Consider the following 16,556-nt stretch of genomic DNA (forward strand, 5'->3'; position numbering starts at 1 on the left):
GGCTGGTGTGGTTACACATGGTCTGCGTTTGTAAGGCCGGTTGGATGTACTGCCAAATTCTCTGAAATGCCTTTGGAGACGGCTTATGGTAGAGAAATTAACATTCAATTCACGGGCAATAGCGCTGTTGGACATTCCTGCAGTCAGCATGCCAATTGCACGGTCCCTCAAAACTTGTGTCATCTGTGGCATTGTGCTGTGTGATAAAACTGCACATTTTATTGTGCCTTTTATTGTGGCCAGCCTAAGGCACACCTGTGCAATAATCATGCTGTCTAATCAGCATCTTGATATGCCACAACTGTGAGGTGGATGGATTATCTTGGCAAAGGAAAAGTGCTCACTAACACAGATTTAGACATATTTGTGAACAATATTTGAGAGAAATAGGCCTTTTGTGTACATAGAAAAAGTCTTAGATCTTTGAGTTCAGCTCATGAAAAATGGGGGCAAAAACAAAAGTGTTGCGTTTATCATTTTGTTTAGTGTATGTACATTAATTCATTTAGCAGAAGCAGGTATTTTTTGGCTTTATTGACATTATTCTGAATTATCGCTGAACCTCAGTTCAGTCATCCTTAGAAGCGCATCACTGAATAGATTTGGATATTTGTGTTGTATGGTCTGTAATAAAAATAATTATATTCCAATGCTTATGTCAGTGGGTAATAAACCTTAAAATAAAAATAATAAAGCGTGTGTACATCTGGGAAAATGCTATAAAAATTGGTTGTAATATGTAATTTTGATAACGCTCTACCTTTTTTTCTGACAAGGCATGTTTAATATTGCTATCTGCTGGCACTTTTGAGAAACACATTTAGACAAATATGTAACTATATCCCAGTTTCAGCTGTTTTGACTCACTTTTTTTTTTACTCTTGATATTAATAATTTTAGGTCTCATTATCTCTTGTTTGTGTGAGAAAAAGAGTGTCTCAAGTCATCGCTGTGTTAATTTTGCAAATATATGTAAGTAACATTTTGATGGGCTACAATGTCCAGGCTAGATATTCATATTTTCTGCTTTGATGTAACTAGTATTTTCTTGATCTCTATTCTTCTCAAGTACTTGACGGCTGTATTTCATTCAAAGTATAGGCACACTTTTTCATATGAAGTTACTATAAAGGCATTGATGTGCTAGACAGTCAATGAATGATTAGGACCTTATCTAATATTGTTGATAATTGTTCATTGTACATAACAGCTCATATTTAGAGGACTTTGCATCCTGAACATTATCCGCAGGGTAGTTCCGGAGCATATGGATCATTAAGAGTCTTGTTTTTTATTTGAAATGTACTGTATACATGATTATTAACATATAAAGTGAAATTTGGGCATCGCTGGTCGAGAACATTTTGAGTCTTTGTCCTCCAGAGGGCAGTGTGGCAATATTTTGATTTGAACAGTGAACTTGTTACACATTATGAGGCAGGGGCTAGCTGTCAGGTGATGTGACCCTCAACAGCCAAACTAATTATGTACATAATGTACAAAGCAAGTAATTCATGTTCATATAATAAATTCTTATTTTATTATAACCTATTTTTTTGTGATATCATACTTAAAAACCATAACTCTAACCGTAATTTAAAAATAACTGCCGGACTTGGGACTTTGAGACCACTGTGGACATCTATACTTTATTTTTATAAAATAAAGTTATTTTATGGACAGTATTTCCGTTACATTAAACAATAACTTTTATCCTAATTCTTAACAGTCGGACAAAAAAATAGTGTCTTAAAAAACTATTGGAACACACTGCCTTAACCTATATAACCAATTATTTATATAACAATTTGAACATAAAATGAAAAAAATATATATTAATGTCTAATTCCTTAAAACATTGGCAAGTAGTCCCTATTAAAAAAATAAATAAAACTAAAAAATACACTGCCGTAAAATAGACAATTCTCTTCTTTTCTCTTCTTTTCACCTGCATAGATTCTGGAGAGGTCCAGCAACTGTCCTCCCTGCTCTCTGTCAGTCACGTGACAGCCTGCCTTTCCTGCAGACCAGTTCAAGTGAAGAACATAGTTGTAATTAATTAAAGTACTAAAATATGATAAAGATTGATGAGATGTGATAAGTATTCGGCGCAAACTTTGCTTTATTGGTAAAGGACAATTCTACTCCTGACACATGCGGCGCTATACGCGACAAAATAATAATATTGTATGCTGTCCATATTTACATTTACTCATTTAGCAGACGCTTTTATCCACGGTGACTTAGGAGAGCATATAACACACTGGATCCAGCGCGAGGTCACAGGGAGTTTACAAATGTGAAATTGAAAGTATACAACAGTTTTACACATTTTTGATTTTATACAAAAGTTAATATTAAGTGACTTACATTTTATGAACACTGTTGTCTGATTTTGCTCTATTTCGTCAACAAAAATACCCAGCAAGCAATTTTGCGTTTAAAAGATGTCTATTTGCCGTCTAAACACAGCCCAGAAGTCTAGGCTAAAACAAGGCTAAATTTGGGCTGTAAGTGATAATTTAATAGACGTCTAATAGCACAAGAATAGACCAGTCATCCAATAGACAGCTAATGAATGCCTACATATATACACCTAATAGACAACAAAACGGCAATCCATCCAAACAAATTAAATATACAGCTTTTATTAAGAAAAAATAAAATTTTTAACAACTTGGAAAGCTTAAGACAATACAAAATGATAAAATACAAAATAATTAATGACAAGATAAAATTTTATAAATACAGTACACTTAAATATAAATATTATGATTTTTAAAAATCTGGAATTTTTAACAACTTGAGATAATAAACATATAAAAACGGAAAAATCAAATATTTTAAGTAACTTAAGATATTTAAAAGAAAAAAAAATTGAATACAAATCAAGAGCATGTTATTACACTTAACATTAAAACATTATGGATAAATGACAACATAAAACAAAAGATCAACCCTTTTGTTGGTTTACTTATTTTAACAAAATAAAACAACCAACAGTGAACTTGAAGGAATTGATTAATTATTAATAATAATGAATAATTATTATAATTAAAGTTTTATTTTTTTGTTTTAAATGCATCCCAACTGCATTTCTCAAGTCCTTTTGGGAAGTTGGTCATCACAGCATCTGCCAAATAAGAAAAAAGCACAAGAAAAGATTTTTAACATAATTTTTTACTTTAATTACACTATTTGGGACAGGGAGTCATTCCCTTTTGCTTGGATGCTTACTAAAAACAAAAACTATATGTGTGTGTGTGTGTGTGTGTGTGTGTGTGTGTGTGTGTGTGTGTGTGTGTGTGTGAAATACATAACCTTTCAGTGTGTTAAAAAAGAGAGAAGATCTCTGGTAAATGTTGTGTGTTTTATACACATACCTCTAATGATCAAGAACAGTGCAGTCTTTTCAAATGCCTCTTTCTGCAGCGGACCACCCCCTTTCATGTTGAATTATTTTTTTTAAAACCCTAAAATACATTACAGATTGAGGTGGTTAATAATTGTGAACAAAGTTTGACATTTCAAAATGACCAGAAAAGGAAATATTTTTTAAATTTCTGATTTGGGTTGTAACTTATTGAGTATTGACACCACAATGTTTGATTAATGTTGCACGTTTTGTAGGCTTTACCTGTCCAGCATCCATCTGGCACTGCCTTTGAGGTTTCTTCCTTCAATTCTGCATAACTTTGACACCTGAACAACACATGCCAATGCCAGGCGTCTTTATTCCAGCAGTTTAAGTTTTTCTCTATTAGTGCCCCCACAATCTGTCTCTGCCTCCAAAATTGTCTGCACAACTGACTTCATAACAACACAGTGATAGCTGCTGTAACTAAAACGTAGTCCAGTACACACATTAACCTCAAATGTACATGGAATATTAAATTCACCCCTACAGTTTTATTACATTATGTTTTCTGTTTGTACTGTTTGCACTGTTGTACTGCATTGCACATCTGAGCTATTTGGTAAACTTTTTATAATTGATAATTTTATATTGCCATTTTAAATCATTTGTATTCTTAAGCTTTACTATCAATTTGCAAGTTTCAAAATAAATCTTATTGTACAATGACAAAGATATTCTATTCAATTAGCTCATGCTCTCTCTGTATCTAACAAGCCATTGTTCAGTCATAAATTCAATATAATAATTAAAATAAATGATGGACTTTGTTCAAAGATGAGAGTTTTAGTTTGGAAATGTTGTTTTGGAGATTTTTGTTTGTTTGTTTGTTTTTTACCATTGCTGCCTGGATCTTTTCAATTTCCAACCACTTTTCCAGATGTTCAAACTCCTCCTCAGTTCATCCAATTCTTCTGTGTGTTCACTTTATAAATTAATATGGATTAATCTTTGTCAAAGCTGTTTGTTCTATTGTTAGCTCTTTCTTTCTTCTTGCTCTGTTTTAAAATTGCTTGCATTTGTAAACACCTACAAATGATAAAACTTTTACGCTTATTACATTCTGCAATTAATCCTCTGAACACTTACATGCTAAACCGTAGACCTAGTCACGGATCATTTTCAACTACGATCTGCTCCTTTCACTAAAATGTCACGGTTGCTAAACATGATAACAAACAAATAATGAACACGTCAAAACGAAAACACAGATACTTACAAGACCAAGTAGGAATGTCCTTTATCATTGTTGTATGCCTGCAGCTCTCCGAAAGGTAAACTTAGTGCTCTCTCATGTAAAAACAAAATTCAAAACACAATACTGATCTCTCTAACTACTAACTCTCATGTCTCGCGTTGCCAGTAGTCATGTCTCAGTAGGGCTACAATTGCCATCTAGCTGTTGGGAATTGCAATAGCATTTTTATTTATAAAATGAAAGACAGTCGAATATCAATAATCATCTGATGGCTGAAGGTCTGGAATCTACGGCAGCTTTTATTGGCCAAGTCCCGCCCATGAGGCCGTTTGACCATCATGTCAAACAACCAATCACAGTTCGTTTCATTCAGCATCACGTTTCGAGACATGGAAATGTCGTCACAATAACAGACCAGTGTGTAAAACGCTCAGACGTATTTTAAAGTTCAAATCAAATCTAGTCAAGTTTAGCTTTATTGTCATTCCACTACATCCCACAGTCGAGCTGTCGATGTTCAGTGGGGGGGTCATCAACGGAGTTTCTCCTGAAGTCCATCACAACCTCCTTTGTCTTCTCCACATTGAGGGACAGGTTGTTAGTGCCACACCATTCTGCCAGCTGTGCCACTTCATCTCTGTAGTGTGTTTCATTGCTGTTGCTGATGAGACCTTCTACCGTTGTGTCATCCACAAACTTGATAATGTGGTTGGAGCTGAACTTGGCAGTGCAGTCGTGGGTCAGCAGTGTGAAGAGCAGCAGGCTGGGTACACAGCCTTGTGGGGCACCTCTGCTCAGTGTGGTAGTGCTCGAGGTGTTGTGGCTGACACGGACTGACTGAGGTCTTCCAGTTAGAAAGTCCAGGATCCAGTTACAGAGGGAACTGTTAAGGCCTAGCAGGTTTAGTTTATTAATGAGCTGTTGTGGTATTATTGTGTTGAATGCTGAGCTAAAGTCGATGAACAGCATTCTAACATAGGAGTATTTATTTTCTATGTGGGTAAGAGCCAGGTGGAGGGTGGAGGAAATTTCATCGTCTGTAGAGCGGTTTGAACGGTATGCAAACTGGAGCAGATCAAGTGTGTTGGGGAGGCTGATTTTGATGTTGTGCATGACTAACCGGTATGATGGTTGTGCATTTGAGACATGTGGGGACGACTGCCTGGTTCTTCGAGGTGTTGAAGATATCTGTTAGGACATCTGTCAGCTCTGCAGCACAGTCTCTCAGTACATGGCCAGGTATGTTGTCAGGACCCACAGGCTTGCGTTGGTTAATCCTAGATAGGGTCTTCCTTACGTCAGCTGGAGACAGACAGAGCACCTGGCCGTTGGGAGGTATGGGCAGTTTTTGTGCAGGTGTGTCATTCTACATTTCAAACTGTGAATAAAAGTTGTTAAGTGCATCCAGGAGGGATGTGTCGTCATCACAGGCCTGTGGGGGGGCTTGTACTCTTTGATTGTCTGAATGGCTTGCCAAAGGCTCCATGTGTCTCTGCTGTCTGTGAAGTGATTGTTGATTTTTTGAGCATATGACCATTTTGCATTTTTGATGCCACAGGACAGATTGGCTCTTGCTGTTTTGAGGGCTGCTTTATCTCCTGATCTGAATGCTTCATCTCTGGTCTTTAGCAGCCCATGAACCTCTACTGTCATCCACAGCTTTTGGTTTGCACGTGTGGTGATGGTCTTGGTGACTGTCACATCATCAATGCACTTTTTGATATAAGCACTCACAGTTTCAGTGGACTCCTGCAGGTCTATGAGGTTGTTGTAGGTGGCTGCCTCTTTAAACATGTTCCATCTGTGCACTGAAAGCAGTCCTGTAGTTTTGAGGTAGCATCATCTGGCCAAACTGTGATTAGTTGTTGAACCGGTTTGATCAGAGTACCCGAGGGGGCGGGGTACAGCCTTGTACGTGTTCTTTTCAGTTGTGTAAACAAAGTCCAGTTTGTTTTTCCCCTTGTTGCAAAGTTCACATGTTGGTAGAACTTTGGCAAAACTGTCTTTAAGTTTGCGTCATCTGAAGAGTCTAAAGATTCTGTGCTGCGAAATTTAAATGTTTCACATACATTTGGAACTCATGTGTTTAGCTGATCCTGATAAGCGCTCGTCATCACAGTTATAAACACTACGGCTTTCTTCTTTCATGAGGGGGTTTGGCGCCACGGCATCTTTGATTCCAGACAGAATGTTAAAGAACGTGACAAACACATCTCCCGGAAATCCTGTAGAATTCAATCCGATGATGACTTCGACACTCCTGAAGTTTTGTGTCCACTTTTGTGTCCCATATGCATCTAGTCCAATATGCATACGTTTAGCCAATGGTCTGTGGGCGTGACGTCTGAGGCTGAGACTAACCGAGACATTGAAATAACGGCTATTGCTTGCTGGATGATCTCTACTAACTATCATGTCTTATGTTGCCAGTAGTCATGTCTCAGTAGGGCTACAATTGCCATCTAGCGGTTGGGAATTGTAATTGCATTTTTATATATAAAATGAAAGCCAGCCGAATATCAATAATATAGTATAATGCGTATGAATGTAACATTTAACAGCTTGTGGGATGCATGACATCATATTATCAAATTCAAGTAAACTTTTAAAACATTTAAAATAGCATTATTTTGGGCATAATAAATAATGCTATATTTAATAATGATGTAAAATAATTAAAATATAAAATAATGCTAATTTAAATGTTTCAAAAGTTTACTTGCATTTGATATGGGCGAAAAATTACAAAAACAACATTAAAACAATTTTAAGGCTGTTTTGGCTATGCTCATCGCAGGTCTGATATAGGGCTATAGCCAGGCCATTAAAATTAGACCACCGATTGCCTCGACAGATTGCCTTGCAAACGCTGCTGATTTTGTTTACATGATGGAATATCATACATCTCACAAGTTATTTGGCCAAAAAAACAGCATGAAACCAAAGTCAAGGTTATTTGGGCTAGAAGTGGGTTACACATAGCCAGACTATATCTGGTCTATAATTAACAGAGACGTTGAAATGGCAGCTATTGCTTGCTTGGTAGTTTCAAACAAAGTCACAGCTGAACTGCGGCGTAAGTCAATGATTCAATGACCTATTCATAAAGAGAGTCACTTGCTTTGTTCCTAAATGAATCAGCCGTTTGAACGAATCGATTGAATGAATGATTCAGTCACAAAGAATTTGACTTGCTGCCACCTACTGGCGGTTTTAGTTAAATTTTGAAAGTATTAATTGAGTTATTTAAATCATTTAAATTTCTATATTTAAAACTTTATATTTAAGACATTAATCTCATAATATTGTTATCATGAGATGCATTAATGCCATCTCTGAGACTTGTCAAAAATTCTGTAAATATTCCCTAATGCCACATTTGTACTCTTCTGTGCCATGCAAAGATGAATTGTTGATTCTGATTTCATTTGACTGGTAACTTATTCCTTAGTTTATAAATCTAAATTTTTGGCCCCAAAAGATGACATACATTTAATAAAGTTAGAAAAATGGCATTAGAAAAGTTAAAAAACCTTTGAGTCAAATGTCACATTATAATGGGAAGATTATTTTCTGTCATTGATCAGAAGGTGCCTAATCCTATTTTTTATTTTATTTTTTTGCAGAGTCCTTAAGAATGTATTGTTACCTTTTAAATCTAAATGCAAACTTTTTGCAATCTACAAATCATGCAATACTGAACCAGTAAATAAAGTGTTCTGAGGGCTTAGAAACTATTAGATGCAATTACTAATCATTCTCATTTTTTATTAAATAATTTTATCTTTCATTTCACTAATAAATATTTTTTATTATTAGTATTATTAAACACATGGGGTCATTAATGATGCTTACATTATAATAATGTGCAAATCCACAAGTAAAACTTGCGTTTACTAACTTATTAAACTGTTTTGGAGTAAAGCAAAATGTCACCGGGCCCACTCATTGTTTTAATCATACGCTAGATTTAATTATATCGCATGGAATCGATCTTACTGACATAGATACCGTACCTCAAAGTGATGATGTTACTGACCATTTCCTTGTATCGTGCATTTTGCGTATTGATGATAATAACTATATAGCTTCGCGTTATCGTCCGGTCAGAACTATTGTTCCAGCCACCAAAGACAGATTCGCAAATAACCTGCCTGTTTTATCTCAACTGCTCTGTGTACCCATAAATACACATGAACTAGACAAAATGACTGGCAACATGGGCACTATCTTCTCTAATACATTAGAAGCTGTTGCCCCCCATCAAATTGAAAAAGGTTAGAGAAAAACGTACTGTGCCATGGTACAACAATAATACCCACGCTCTCAAGAAAGAAACTCGTAGTCTTGAGCGCAAATGGAGAAAAACGAACTTGGAAGTTTTTAGAATTGCGTGGAGAAAAACAGTATGTCCAGCTATAGACAGGCTCTAAAAACTGCCAGGGCCGAGCATATCCACAAACTCATAGAAAACAACCAAAACAATCCACGGTTTTTATTTAGCACAGTATGGAGGAATTATTTGGTCAGATTATAAACTAAAAGTCTAAAACTAAAAGTCTTAAACCAAAACTAAAAATCTAAATTTGAAACTTAAAGTCCAAGTCGAAAATTTATTTTGTATTTAGGATTGGGCATTTTGTATTTAGGATTGGGCATTTTGTATTTAGGATTGGGCATTTTGTATTTAGGATTGGGCATTTGGTCATTTAGCCATTTAGGATTTAGGATTGGGCATTTGGGGATTTAGGATTGTGAATTTGGGTATTTAGGATTGGGCATTTAATCATTTAGCCATTTAGGATTGAGGATTGGGCATTTGAAGATTAGGAGGCGTGGCCCAAATACTGGAGGCTGGGTTTGAAATGGCTGGTGCGCAGAGGCACCTTATAGACAGCAGAGGGAGCTCCCAGTGCTAAGGAGCACACTGTAATGAAGCCAAACAGAGCGAGTGAGCGGCTTGATCGAGGACTGTGTGATAACTTCAACTTAATGACAGCTTTGTAACATTTGTGGCCTCAAACCGAGCGTACAACTGATGCTTGCACGCGCGGTAAATCACCTCCGCGAGATGAAAACAATATCGCACGCAAGGAAACGGGAGCCCCCTACAACATTTCAAACTCCCCCCCATAACACACATATTCTTTGCGCGCAATCTTCTCACCTGCTCTTCTCACCTGCAATCTTCTCACCTGCTCGCTCGAACACTTTTATTTTTGTCAGTCATGACAAAAATAAAAGTGTTCGAGAGAGCAGGTGAGAAGATCAAGCGCGAGCAGCTGGGGAATGATCATGCGCGCGCAAAGGCTTGTATTGCGCGCAAATGGGCATTTCGGTTCTTTTTCGTGAGCCGGCTCGTTTGACTCAGCTCACTGAAAAGAGCCGGCTCTTTTGGCTCACAAACGGCTCTTTAAAAAACAATAATGTTTTGACTATGATAGGTGTGAAAACAATTCTAGTAAATTATTAATTGAAATCAAACTCACATTGTCTCACAATTTCTTTACTTTACAAATGCATTGATTTGTAATGAAAAAAAGAATACTATTAAACATTTGCATTTAAATTACAACTTTTTAATGTATAGAAACAACAACATTACAAAACAAATACAATCTGAATCTGAACAACATAATAGAACCCATATTAAATAAAAATAAATAACTGAAAGGATTAAAACTGGTCCCTCTTTTTTGGCATGTTATATAACCAGCATGAACTATCTCACTAGTTATGTTTTGTATAACTAGCATGAACACACACACAAAAACACAAATCACGATTAATCACATCAAATTATGATAGATTTGCATTCAGAAATGCAAGCTGCCTTACTTTCGAGGGGCTGATGCGGTTTCTTCTCCGAGTTTGACACTGTGTGTGTGGTGTGTGTGTGTGATGGCCCGGCCCCCTCCCTCATGCCATATAATTGGTTGACACCTCGTGTATGATTGACAGGAACAGAATGTGAGGCTTTTCAAACGAATATGTGCGCCTTTAGGCCTATATAATATTTTTTTTGTTCTTTGAATTAGTCAATTATTTTAAATAAAATAAAATGCATCCATTATTTCATTATTACGACCCATCACTACAAAGAACATGTCACGCGCGCGCGAGAGTTTGAAATGAGCTCGCGGGCTCCCGTTTCCTCGCGTGCCATTTTGTTTTCATCTCGCGGAGGTGATTTACCGCGCGCGCAAGCATCAGTTGTACGCTCGGTTTGAGGCCACAACTGTTACAAAGCTGTCATTAAGTTGAAGTTATCACACAGTCCTCGATCAAACCGCTCACTCGCTCCGTTTGGCTTCATTACAGTGTGCTCCTTAGCACTGGGAGCTCCCTCTGCTGTCCATAAGGTGCCCCTGCGCACCAGCCATTTCAAGCCCAGCCTCCAGTATTTGGGCCACGCCTCCTAATTTGTATACACTCCTCAATCCTCAATCCTCAAATGCCCAATCCTCAATCCTCAAATGCCCAATCCTCAATCCTAAATGGCTAAATGATTAAATGCCCAATCCTAAATACCAAATTCCGAATCCTAAATCCTAAATGGCTAAATGACCAAATGCCCAACCCTACATACAAAATGCCCAATCCTAAATACAAAATGCCCTATCCTAAATGCCAAATGCCCAATCTTAAATACCAGATTAATTTTTGACTTGGACTTTAAGTTTCAAATTTAGATTTTTAGTTTTGGTTTAAGACTTTTAGTTTTAGACTTTTAGTTTATAATCTGACCAAATAATTCCTCCATAGCACAGTGGCTAGATTAACAAATAACCAGACGCCACCCGATCTAAATATTCCCTCACAGTTAAATAGTAATGACTTTATGAATTTCTTCACTGATAAAATAGATAACATCAGAAATACAATAACAAATGTAGATTCTACAGCGTCCAATACTTTAGGTTTATCCACCGCACCCAAAGATAAATTGCAGTGCTTTACAACTATAGGACAGGAAGAGCTAAATAAACTTATCACTGCATCTAAACCAACAACATGTTTATTAGATCCTGTACCCACTAAATTACTGAAAGAGTTGTTACCTGTAGCAGAAGAACCGCTTCTCAATATTATTAACTTGCTGTTATCTTAAGGTCACGTCCCAAAACCATTCAAGCTGGCGGTTATTAAGCCTACTATTACAACTAGATCCTAGTGAACTGGCAAATTACAGACCCATTTCAAATCTTCCATTTATGTCTAAAATTTTAAAAATTTTAAAATTTTGTCTAAAAGTTGTGTCTGCTCAATTGTGCTCCTACCTGCAAAAAAATGATCTCTATGAAGAATTTCAGTCGGGTTTCAGGCCCCATCATAGCACAGAAACTGCACTTGTCAAAATTACAAATGACTTGCTTTTGCTTCAGATCAAGGCTGCATCTCATTGCTAGTTTTACTTGATCTTAGTGCTGCGTTCGACACCATAGATCACAACATACTCATAGATAGACTACAAAACTATACAGGTATCCAAGGGCAGGCATTAAGATGGTTTAGATCCTACCTGTCCGATCGCTACCACTTTGTTTATTTAAATGGGGAGTCATCTCATTTATCACCAGTAAAATATGGAGTGCCACAAGGATCTGTCCTAGGTCCTCTGCTATTTTCAATATACATGTTGCCCCTTGGTAATATCATTAGAAAATACGGGATTAGTTTCCACTGTTATGCTGATGATACTCAACTATATATCTCAACAAGACCAGGTGAAACTTCAAAATTATCTAAGCTAACAGAATGTGTTAAAAATTTAAAAGATTGGATGACCAATAATTTTCTCCTATTAAATTCAGATAAGACAGAGATATTACTTATTGGACCAGAAAACATTACACAGAATCTCGTAGATTACAATTTGCAATTAAAGCTGCAAGCAGCGATGAAAGGGCCCTCGCACCCGGGCTCACCACCAACCGGTGGCCATAGGAGAACAGCGAACGTTGGGCCATATGCTTATAAAAAGGTAAATATTTGTGCCTCATTTCTGCTGCCAACTGGTGGCGCTATGATTATAACTGAATATCGGCGTGTAAATGTCTTCAGGCCAGGACTCTTACCAAACATGCAAAGTTTCGGGCGGATCGGACATTGCATGTTTAAGTTAGTGTAAAAGAAGTAATTTCCTGTTGCCAGCAGGTGGCGCTAAGACTATAAACAAATATTGGCCTAAAGATGAGTTCAGTCCAGGACCCATATCAAACACAAGAACTTTGGGCAGACCGGATATTGCATGTTTAAGATAGTTTAAAATAAGTAATTTCCTGTTGCCAGCAGGTGGCGCTATAATTATAATTGAATATTGGCCTTTAGATGTGTTCAGGCCAGGAATCTTATAAAACGTGTGAAATTTGGGGCAGATTGGGCATTGTATGCAAGAGTTACAACAACTTCCTGTTTCATAGTATTAATCGCATCCTTTAGCACATAGTAAGTGTTGCTAGCATGTTTGAGAATATTTCTAGCATGATTAGCACACAATGGCATATTTTACGGTGTTGCTAATAGTCCATAAAAGTATTAAAACATGTCACTTCCTGTTGTCAGTGTGTGGCACTATAACTATAACCAAATATGAGCATGTAGATATCTTCAGGCCAGGACTCTAATCAAACTTGTGAAGCTTGAGGCAGATTGGACATAGTATGCACGAGTTACAGTAATGTTCTACTTCACTGCATTAATAGCATGCTTTAACACTGAGCTAAGTGTTGCTAGCATGTTTAAGCGTGCTTCTAGAATTTTGCCAGCCTATTTAACATGTTGATGCTTTTTATTATTTTGCAAGGAGTCCATAACAGTGTTAAACATGCCACTTCCTGTTGCCATCAGGTGGCGCTATGACTATAATCAAATATAGGCATGTTGATGTGTTCAGGACAGGACTCTTGTGAAACGTGTGAAGTTTGGGGAAGATCGGATATTGCTAGCCTGAGTTACAGCAACTTCCTTTTTCCACTGCATTAGTAGCATGCTTTAGCACTTAGCTAAGTGCTACTAGCATGTTTTAGTATGTTTTTAACATGTTGCCAGTGTATTTAGCACTTCCTGAAACTTTTTAATATGTTGCCAGGAGTCCATAACAGTGTTAAACATGACACTTCCTGTTGCCAGTAGGTGGCGCTATGACTATAACCCGAATAAGGGCATGTTGATGTGTTCCGGACAGGACTCTTGTCAAACGTTGGAAGTTTGGGGCAGATTGATCATTGCTTGCCTGAGTCACAGCAATTTCCTTTTTTACGGCATTAGTAGCATGCTTTAGCACTTAGCTAAGTGCTACTAGCATGTATAAGAATGTTTCTATCATGTTGCCAGCCTATTTAACACTTGTTGACATTTTTTAATATGTTCCGAGGAGTCCATTACAGTGTTAACCATGTCACTTCCTGTTACAAGCAGGTGGCGCTATGTCTATAACTGAATTTGGGAATGGGTGTTTGTTCAGGGCATAACACCTATCAAACGTATGAAGTTTGAGGCAGATCAGACATTGCTTGCCTGAGTTACAACAACTTCCTGTTTCATAGTATTAATAGCATGCTTTAGCACTTAGTTAATGTTGTTAGCATGTTTGGGAATATTTATAGCATGTTTAGCACACAATGGCATACTTTTTTGTTTGCTAATAGTGCATATCAGTTAAAAACATGTCACTTCCTGTTGCCAGTAGGTGGCACTATAGCTATAACCAAATATGAACATGTAGATGTCTTCAGGCCAGGACTCTAATCAAACTTGTGAAGTTTGAGGCAGATTGGACATTGTATGCTTGAGTTACAGTAATGTTCTATTTCACTCCATTAATAGCATGCTTTAACACTGAGCTAAGTGTTGCTAGCATGTTTTAGCATGCTTCTAGAATCTTGCCAGCCTATTTAACACATGTTGATGCTTTTTATTATTTTGCAAGGAGTCCATAACAGTGTTTAACAAGACACTTCCTGTTGCCAATAGGTGGAGCCATGACTATAAACGAATACGGGCATGTTGATGTGTTCAGGACAGGAATCTTGTCAAATGTTTGAAGTTTGGGGCAGATCGGACATTGCTGGCCTGAGTTACAGCAACTTCCTTTTTCACTGCATTAGTAGCATGCTTTAGCACTTAGCTAAGTGTTGCTACCATGTTTTAATATATTTCTAGCATGTTTCCAGCCTATTTAACACTTGTTGACACTTTTTAATATGTTCCTAGGAGTCCATAACAGTTTTAACCATGTCACTTCCTGTTGCCAGCAGGTGGCGCTATGACTATAACTGAATTTGGTCATGAGTGGTTGCTCAGGACAGAAAACCTATCACACATGTGAAGTTTGGGGCAGATCGGACATTGCTTGCCTGAGTTACAGCAACTTCCTGTTTCACTGCGAAACATCAAACTTTGTCATGCCGTCAGGGACACACCCCTTGACGAAAACTCAAAACCTTCGCAATTTAACATCACAAAGGTCTTATGATGACCCTCACCAAATTTGAAGACAATCCGATTAAAACTGTAGGAGGAGTTTGTCAAAGTACGAGGCATGGAAATTGCAAAAACTGCACAAAAAACATACAGGAAATTCAAAATAACTTACTTCCTGTGGGGTTTTGGATTTTGTACCAAGAGACTTTTTTGTAGATAATGGTGTGCTACATGTATGTACCAATTTTCATGCATGTACGTGAAACGTAGCTCGAGGCGCACTCCGTTGAAATTTAATAGGTGGCGCTATCGAGCCATTTTGCCACACCCACTTCTGAAACCTATATCAGATGTAAATTTTCCGCCAGTTCTGATGCGTGTGCAAAGTTTCGTGAGTTTTGGAGCATGTTTAGGCCCTCAAAAATGCGACTCATTGCGGAGAAGAAGAAGAAGAAGAATTAAAGCTGCAAGCAGCAATGAAAGGGCCCTCGCACCCGGGCTCACCACCAACCAGTGGCCATAGGAGAACAGCGAACGTTGGGCCATATGCTTATAAAAAGGTAAATATTTGTGCCACATTTCCTGCTGCCAACTGGTGGCGCTATGATTACAACTGAATATCGGCATGTAAATGTCTTCAGGCCAGGACTCACCAAAACATGCAAAGTTTCGGGCAGATCAGACATTGCATGTTTAAGTTAGTGTAAAAGAAGTAATCTCCTGTTGCCAGCAGGTGGAGCTAAGACTATAAACAAATATTGGCCAAAAGATGAGTTCAGGCCAGGACGCATATCAAACACAAGAACTTTGGGCAGACCGGATATTGCATGTTTAAGTTAGTTTAAAACAAGTAATTTCCTGTCACCAGCAGGTGGCGGTATGATTATAACTGAAATATTGGCCTTAAGATCTGTTGAGACTAGGAATCTTATCAAACATGTGAAGTTTAGGGCAGATCAGACATTTCATGTTTAAGTTAGTTTAAACTAAGTCATTTCCTGTTACCAGCAGGTGACGCTATAATTATAATTGAATATTGGCCTTTAGATGTGTTCAGGCCAGGACTCTTATAAAACACGTGACATTTGGGGCAGATTGGGCATTGTATGAAAGAGTTACAACAACTTCCTGTTTCATAGTATTAATAGCATCCTTTATCACATAGTAAGTGTTGCTAGCATGTTTGAGAATATTTATAGCATGATTTGCACACAATGGCATATTTTACAGTGTTGCTAATAGTGCATAAAATTATTAAAACATGTCACTTCCTGTTGTCAGTAGGTGGCACTATAACTATAACCAAATATGAGAATGTAGATATCTTCAGGCCAGGACAGGCAGATTGGACATTGTATTCACGAGTTACAGTAATGTTCTACTTCACTGCATTAAAAGCATGCTTTAACACTGAGCTAAGTGTTGCTAGCATGTTTAAGCATGCTTATAGAATTTTGCCAGCCTATTTACCACGTTGATGCTTTTTATTATTTTGCAAGGAGTCCATAACAGTGTTAA

At 37.5% G+C, this 16,556-nt stretch overlaps 1 protein-coding gene and 1 long non-coding RNA gene across 2 annotated transcripts in view; one reads left to right on the forward strand and one right to left on the reverse strand.

Moving 5' to 3' along the window:
• The window catches only part of LOC109085447 (atrial natriuretic peptide receptor 1-like), a 1,054,061-nt gene that overhangs the window by 191,875 nt on the left and 845,630 nt on the right, over positions 1-16,556 (forward strand). The gene's annotated exons all lie outside the window — the stretch shown is intronic.
• Positions 3,027-4,757, reverse strand: LOC122140610. Its single transcript, XR_006157194.1, has 4 exons — positions 4,635-4,757; positions 3,638-3,702; positions 3,384-3,473; positions 3,027-3,133 (listed from the first exon to the last, which is right to left on the reverse strand). It is a non-coding gene; the product is annotated as an uncharacterized LOC122140610 (long non-coding RNA).

The sequence above is a fragment of the Cyprinus carpio genome, chromosome B19, assembly GCF_018340385.1.
Source record: "Cyprinus carpio isolate SPL01 chromosome B19, ASM1834038v1, whole genome shotgun sequence".
NCBI lineage: Eukaryota > Metazoa > Chordata > Actinopteri > Cypriniformes > Cyprinidae > Cyprinus > Cyprinus carpio.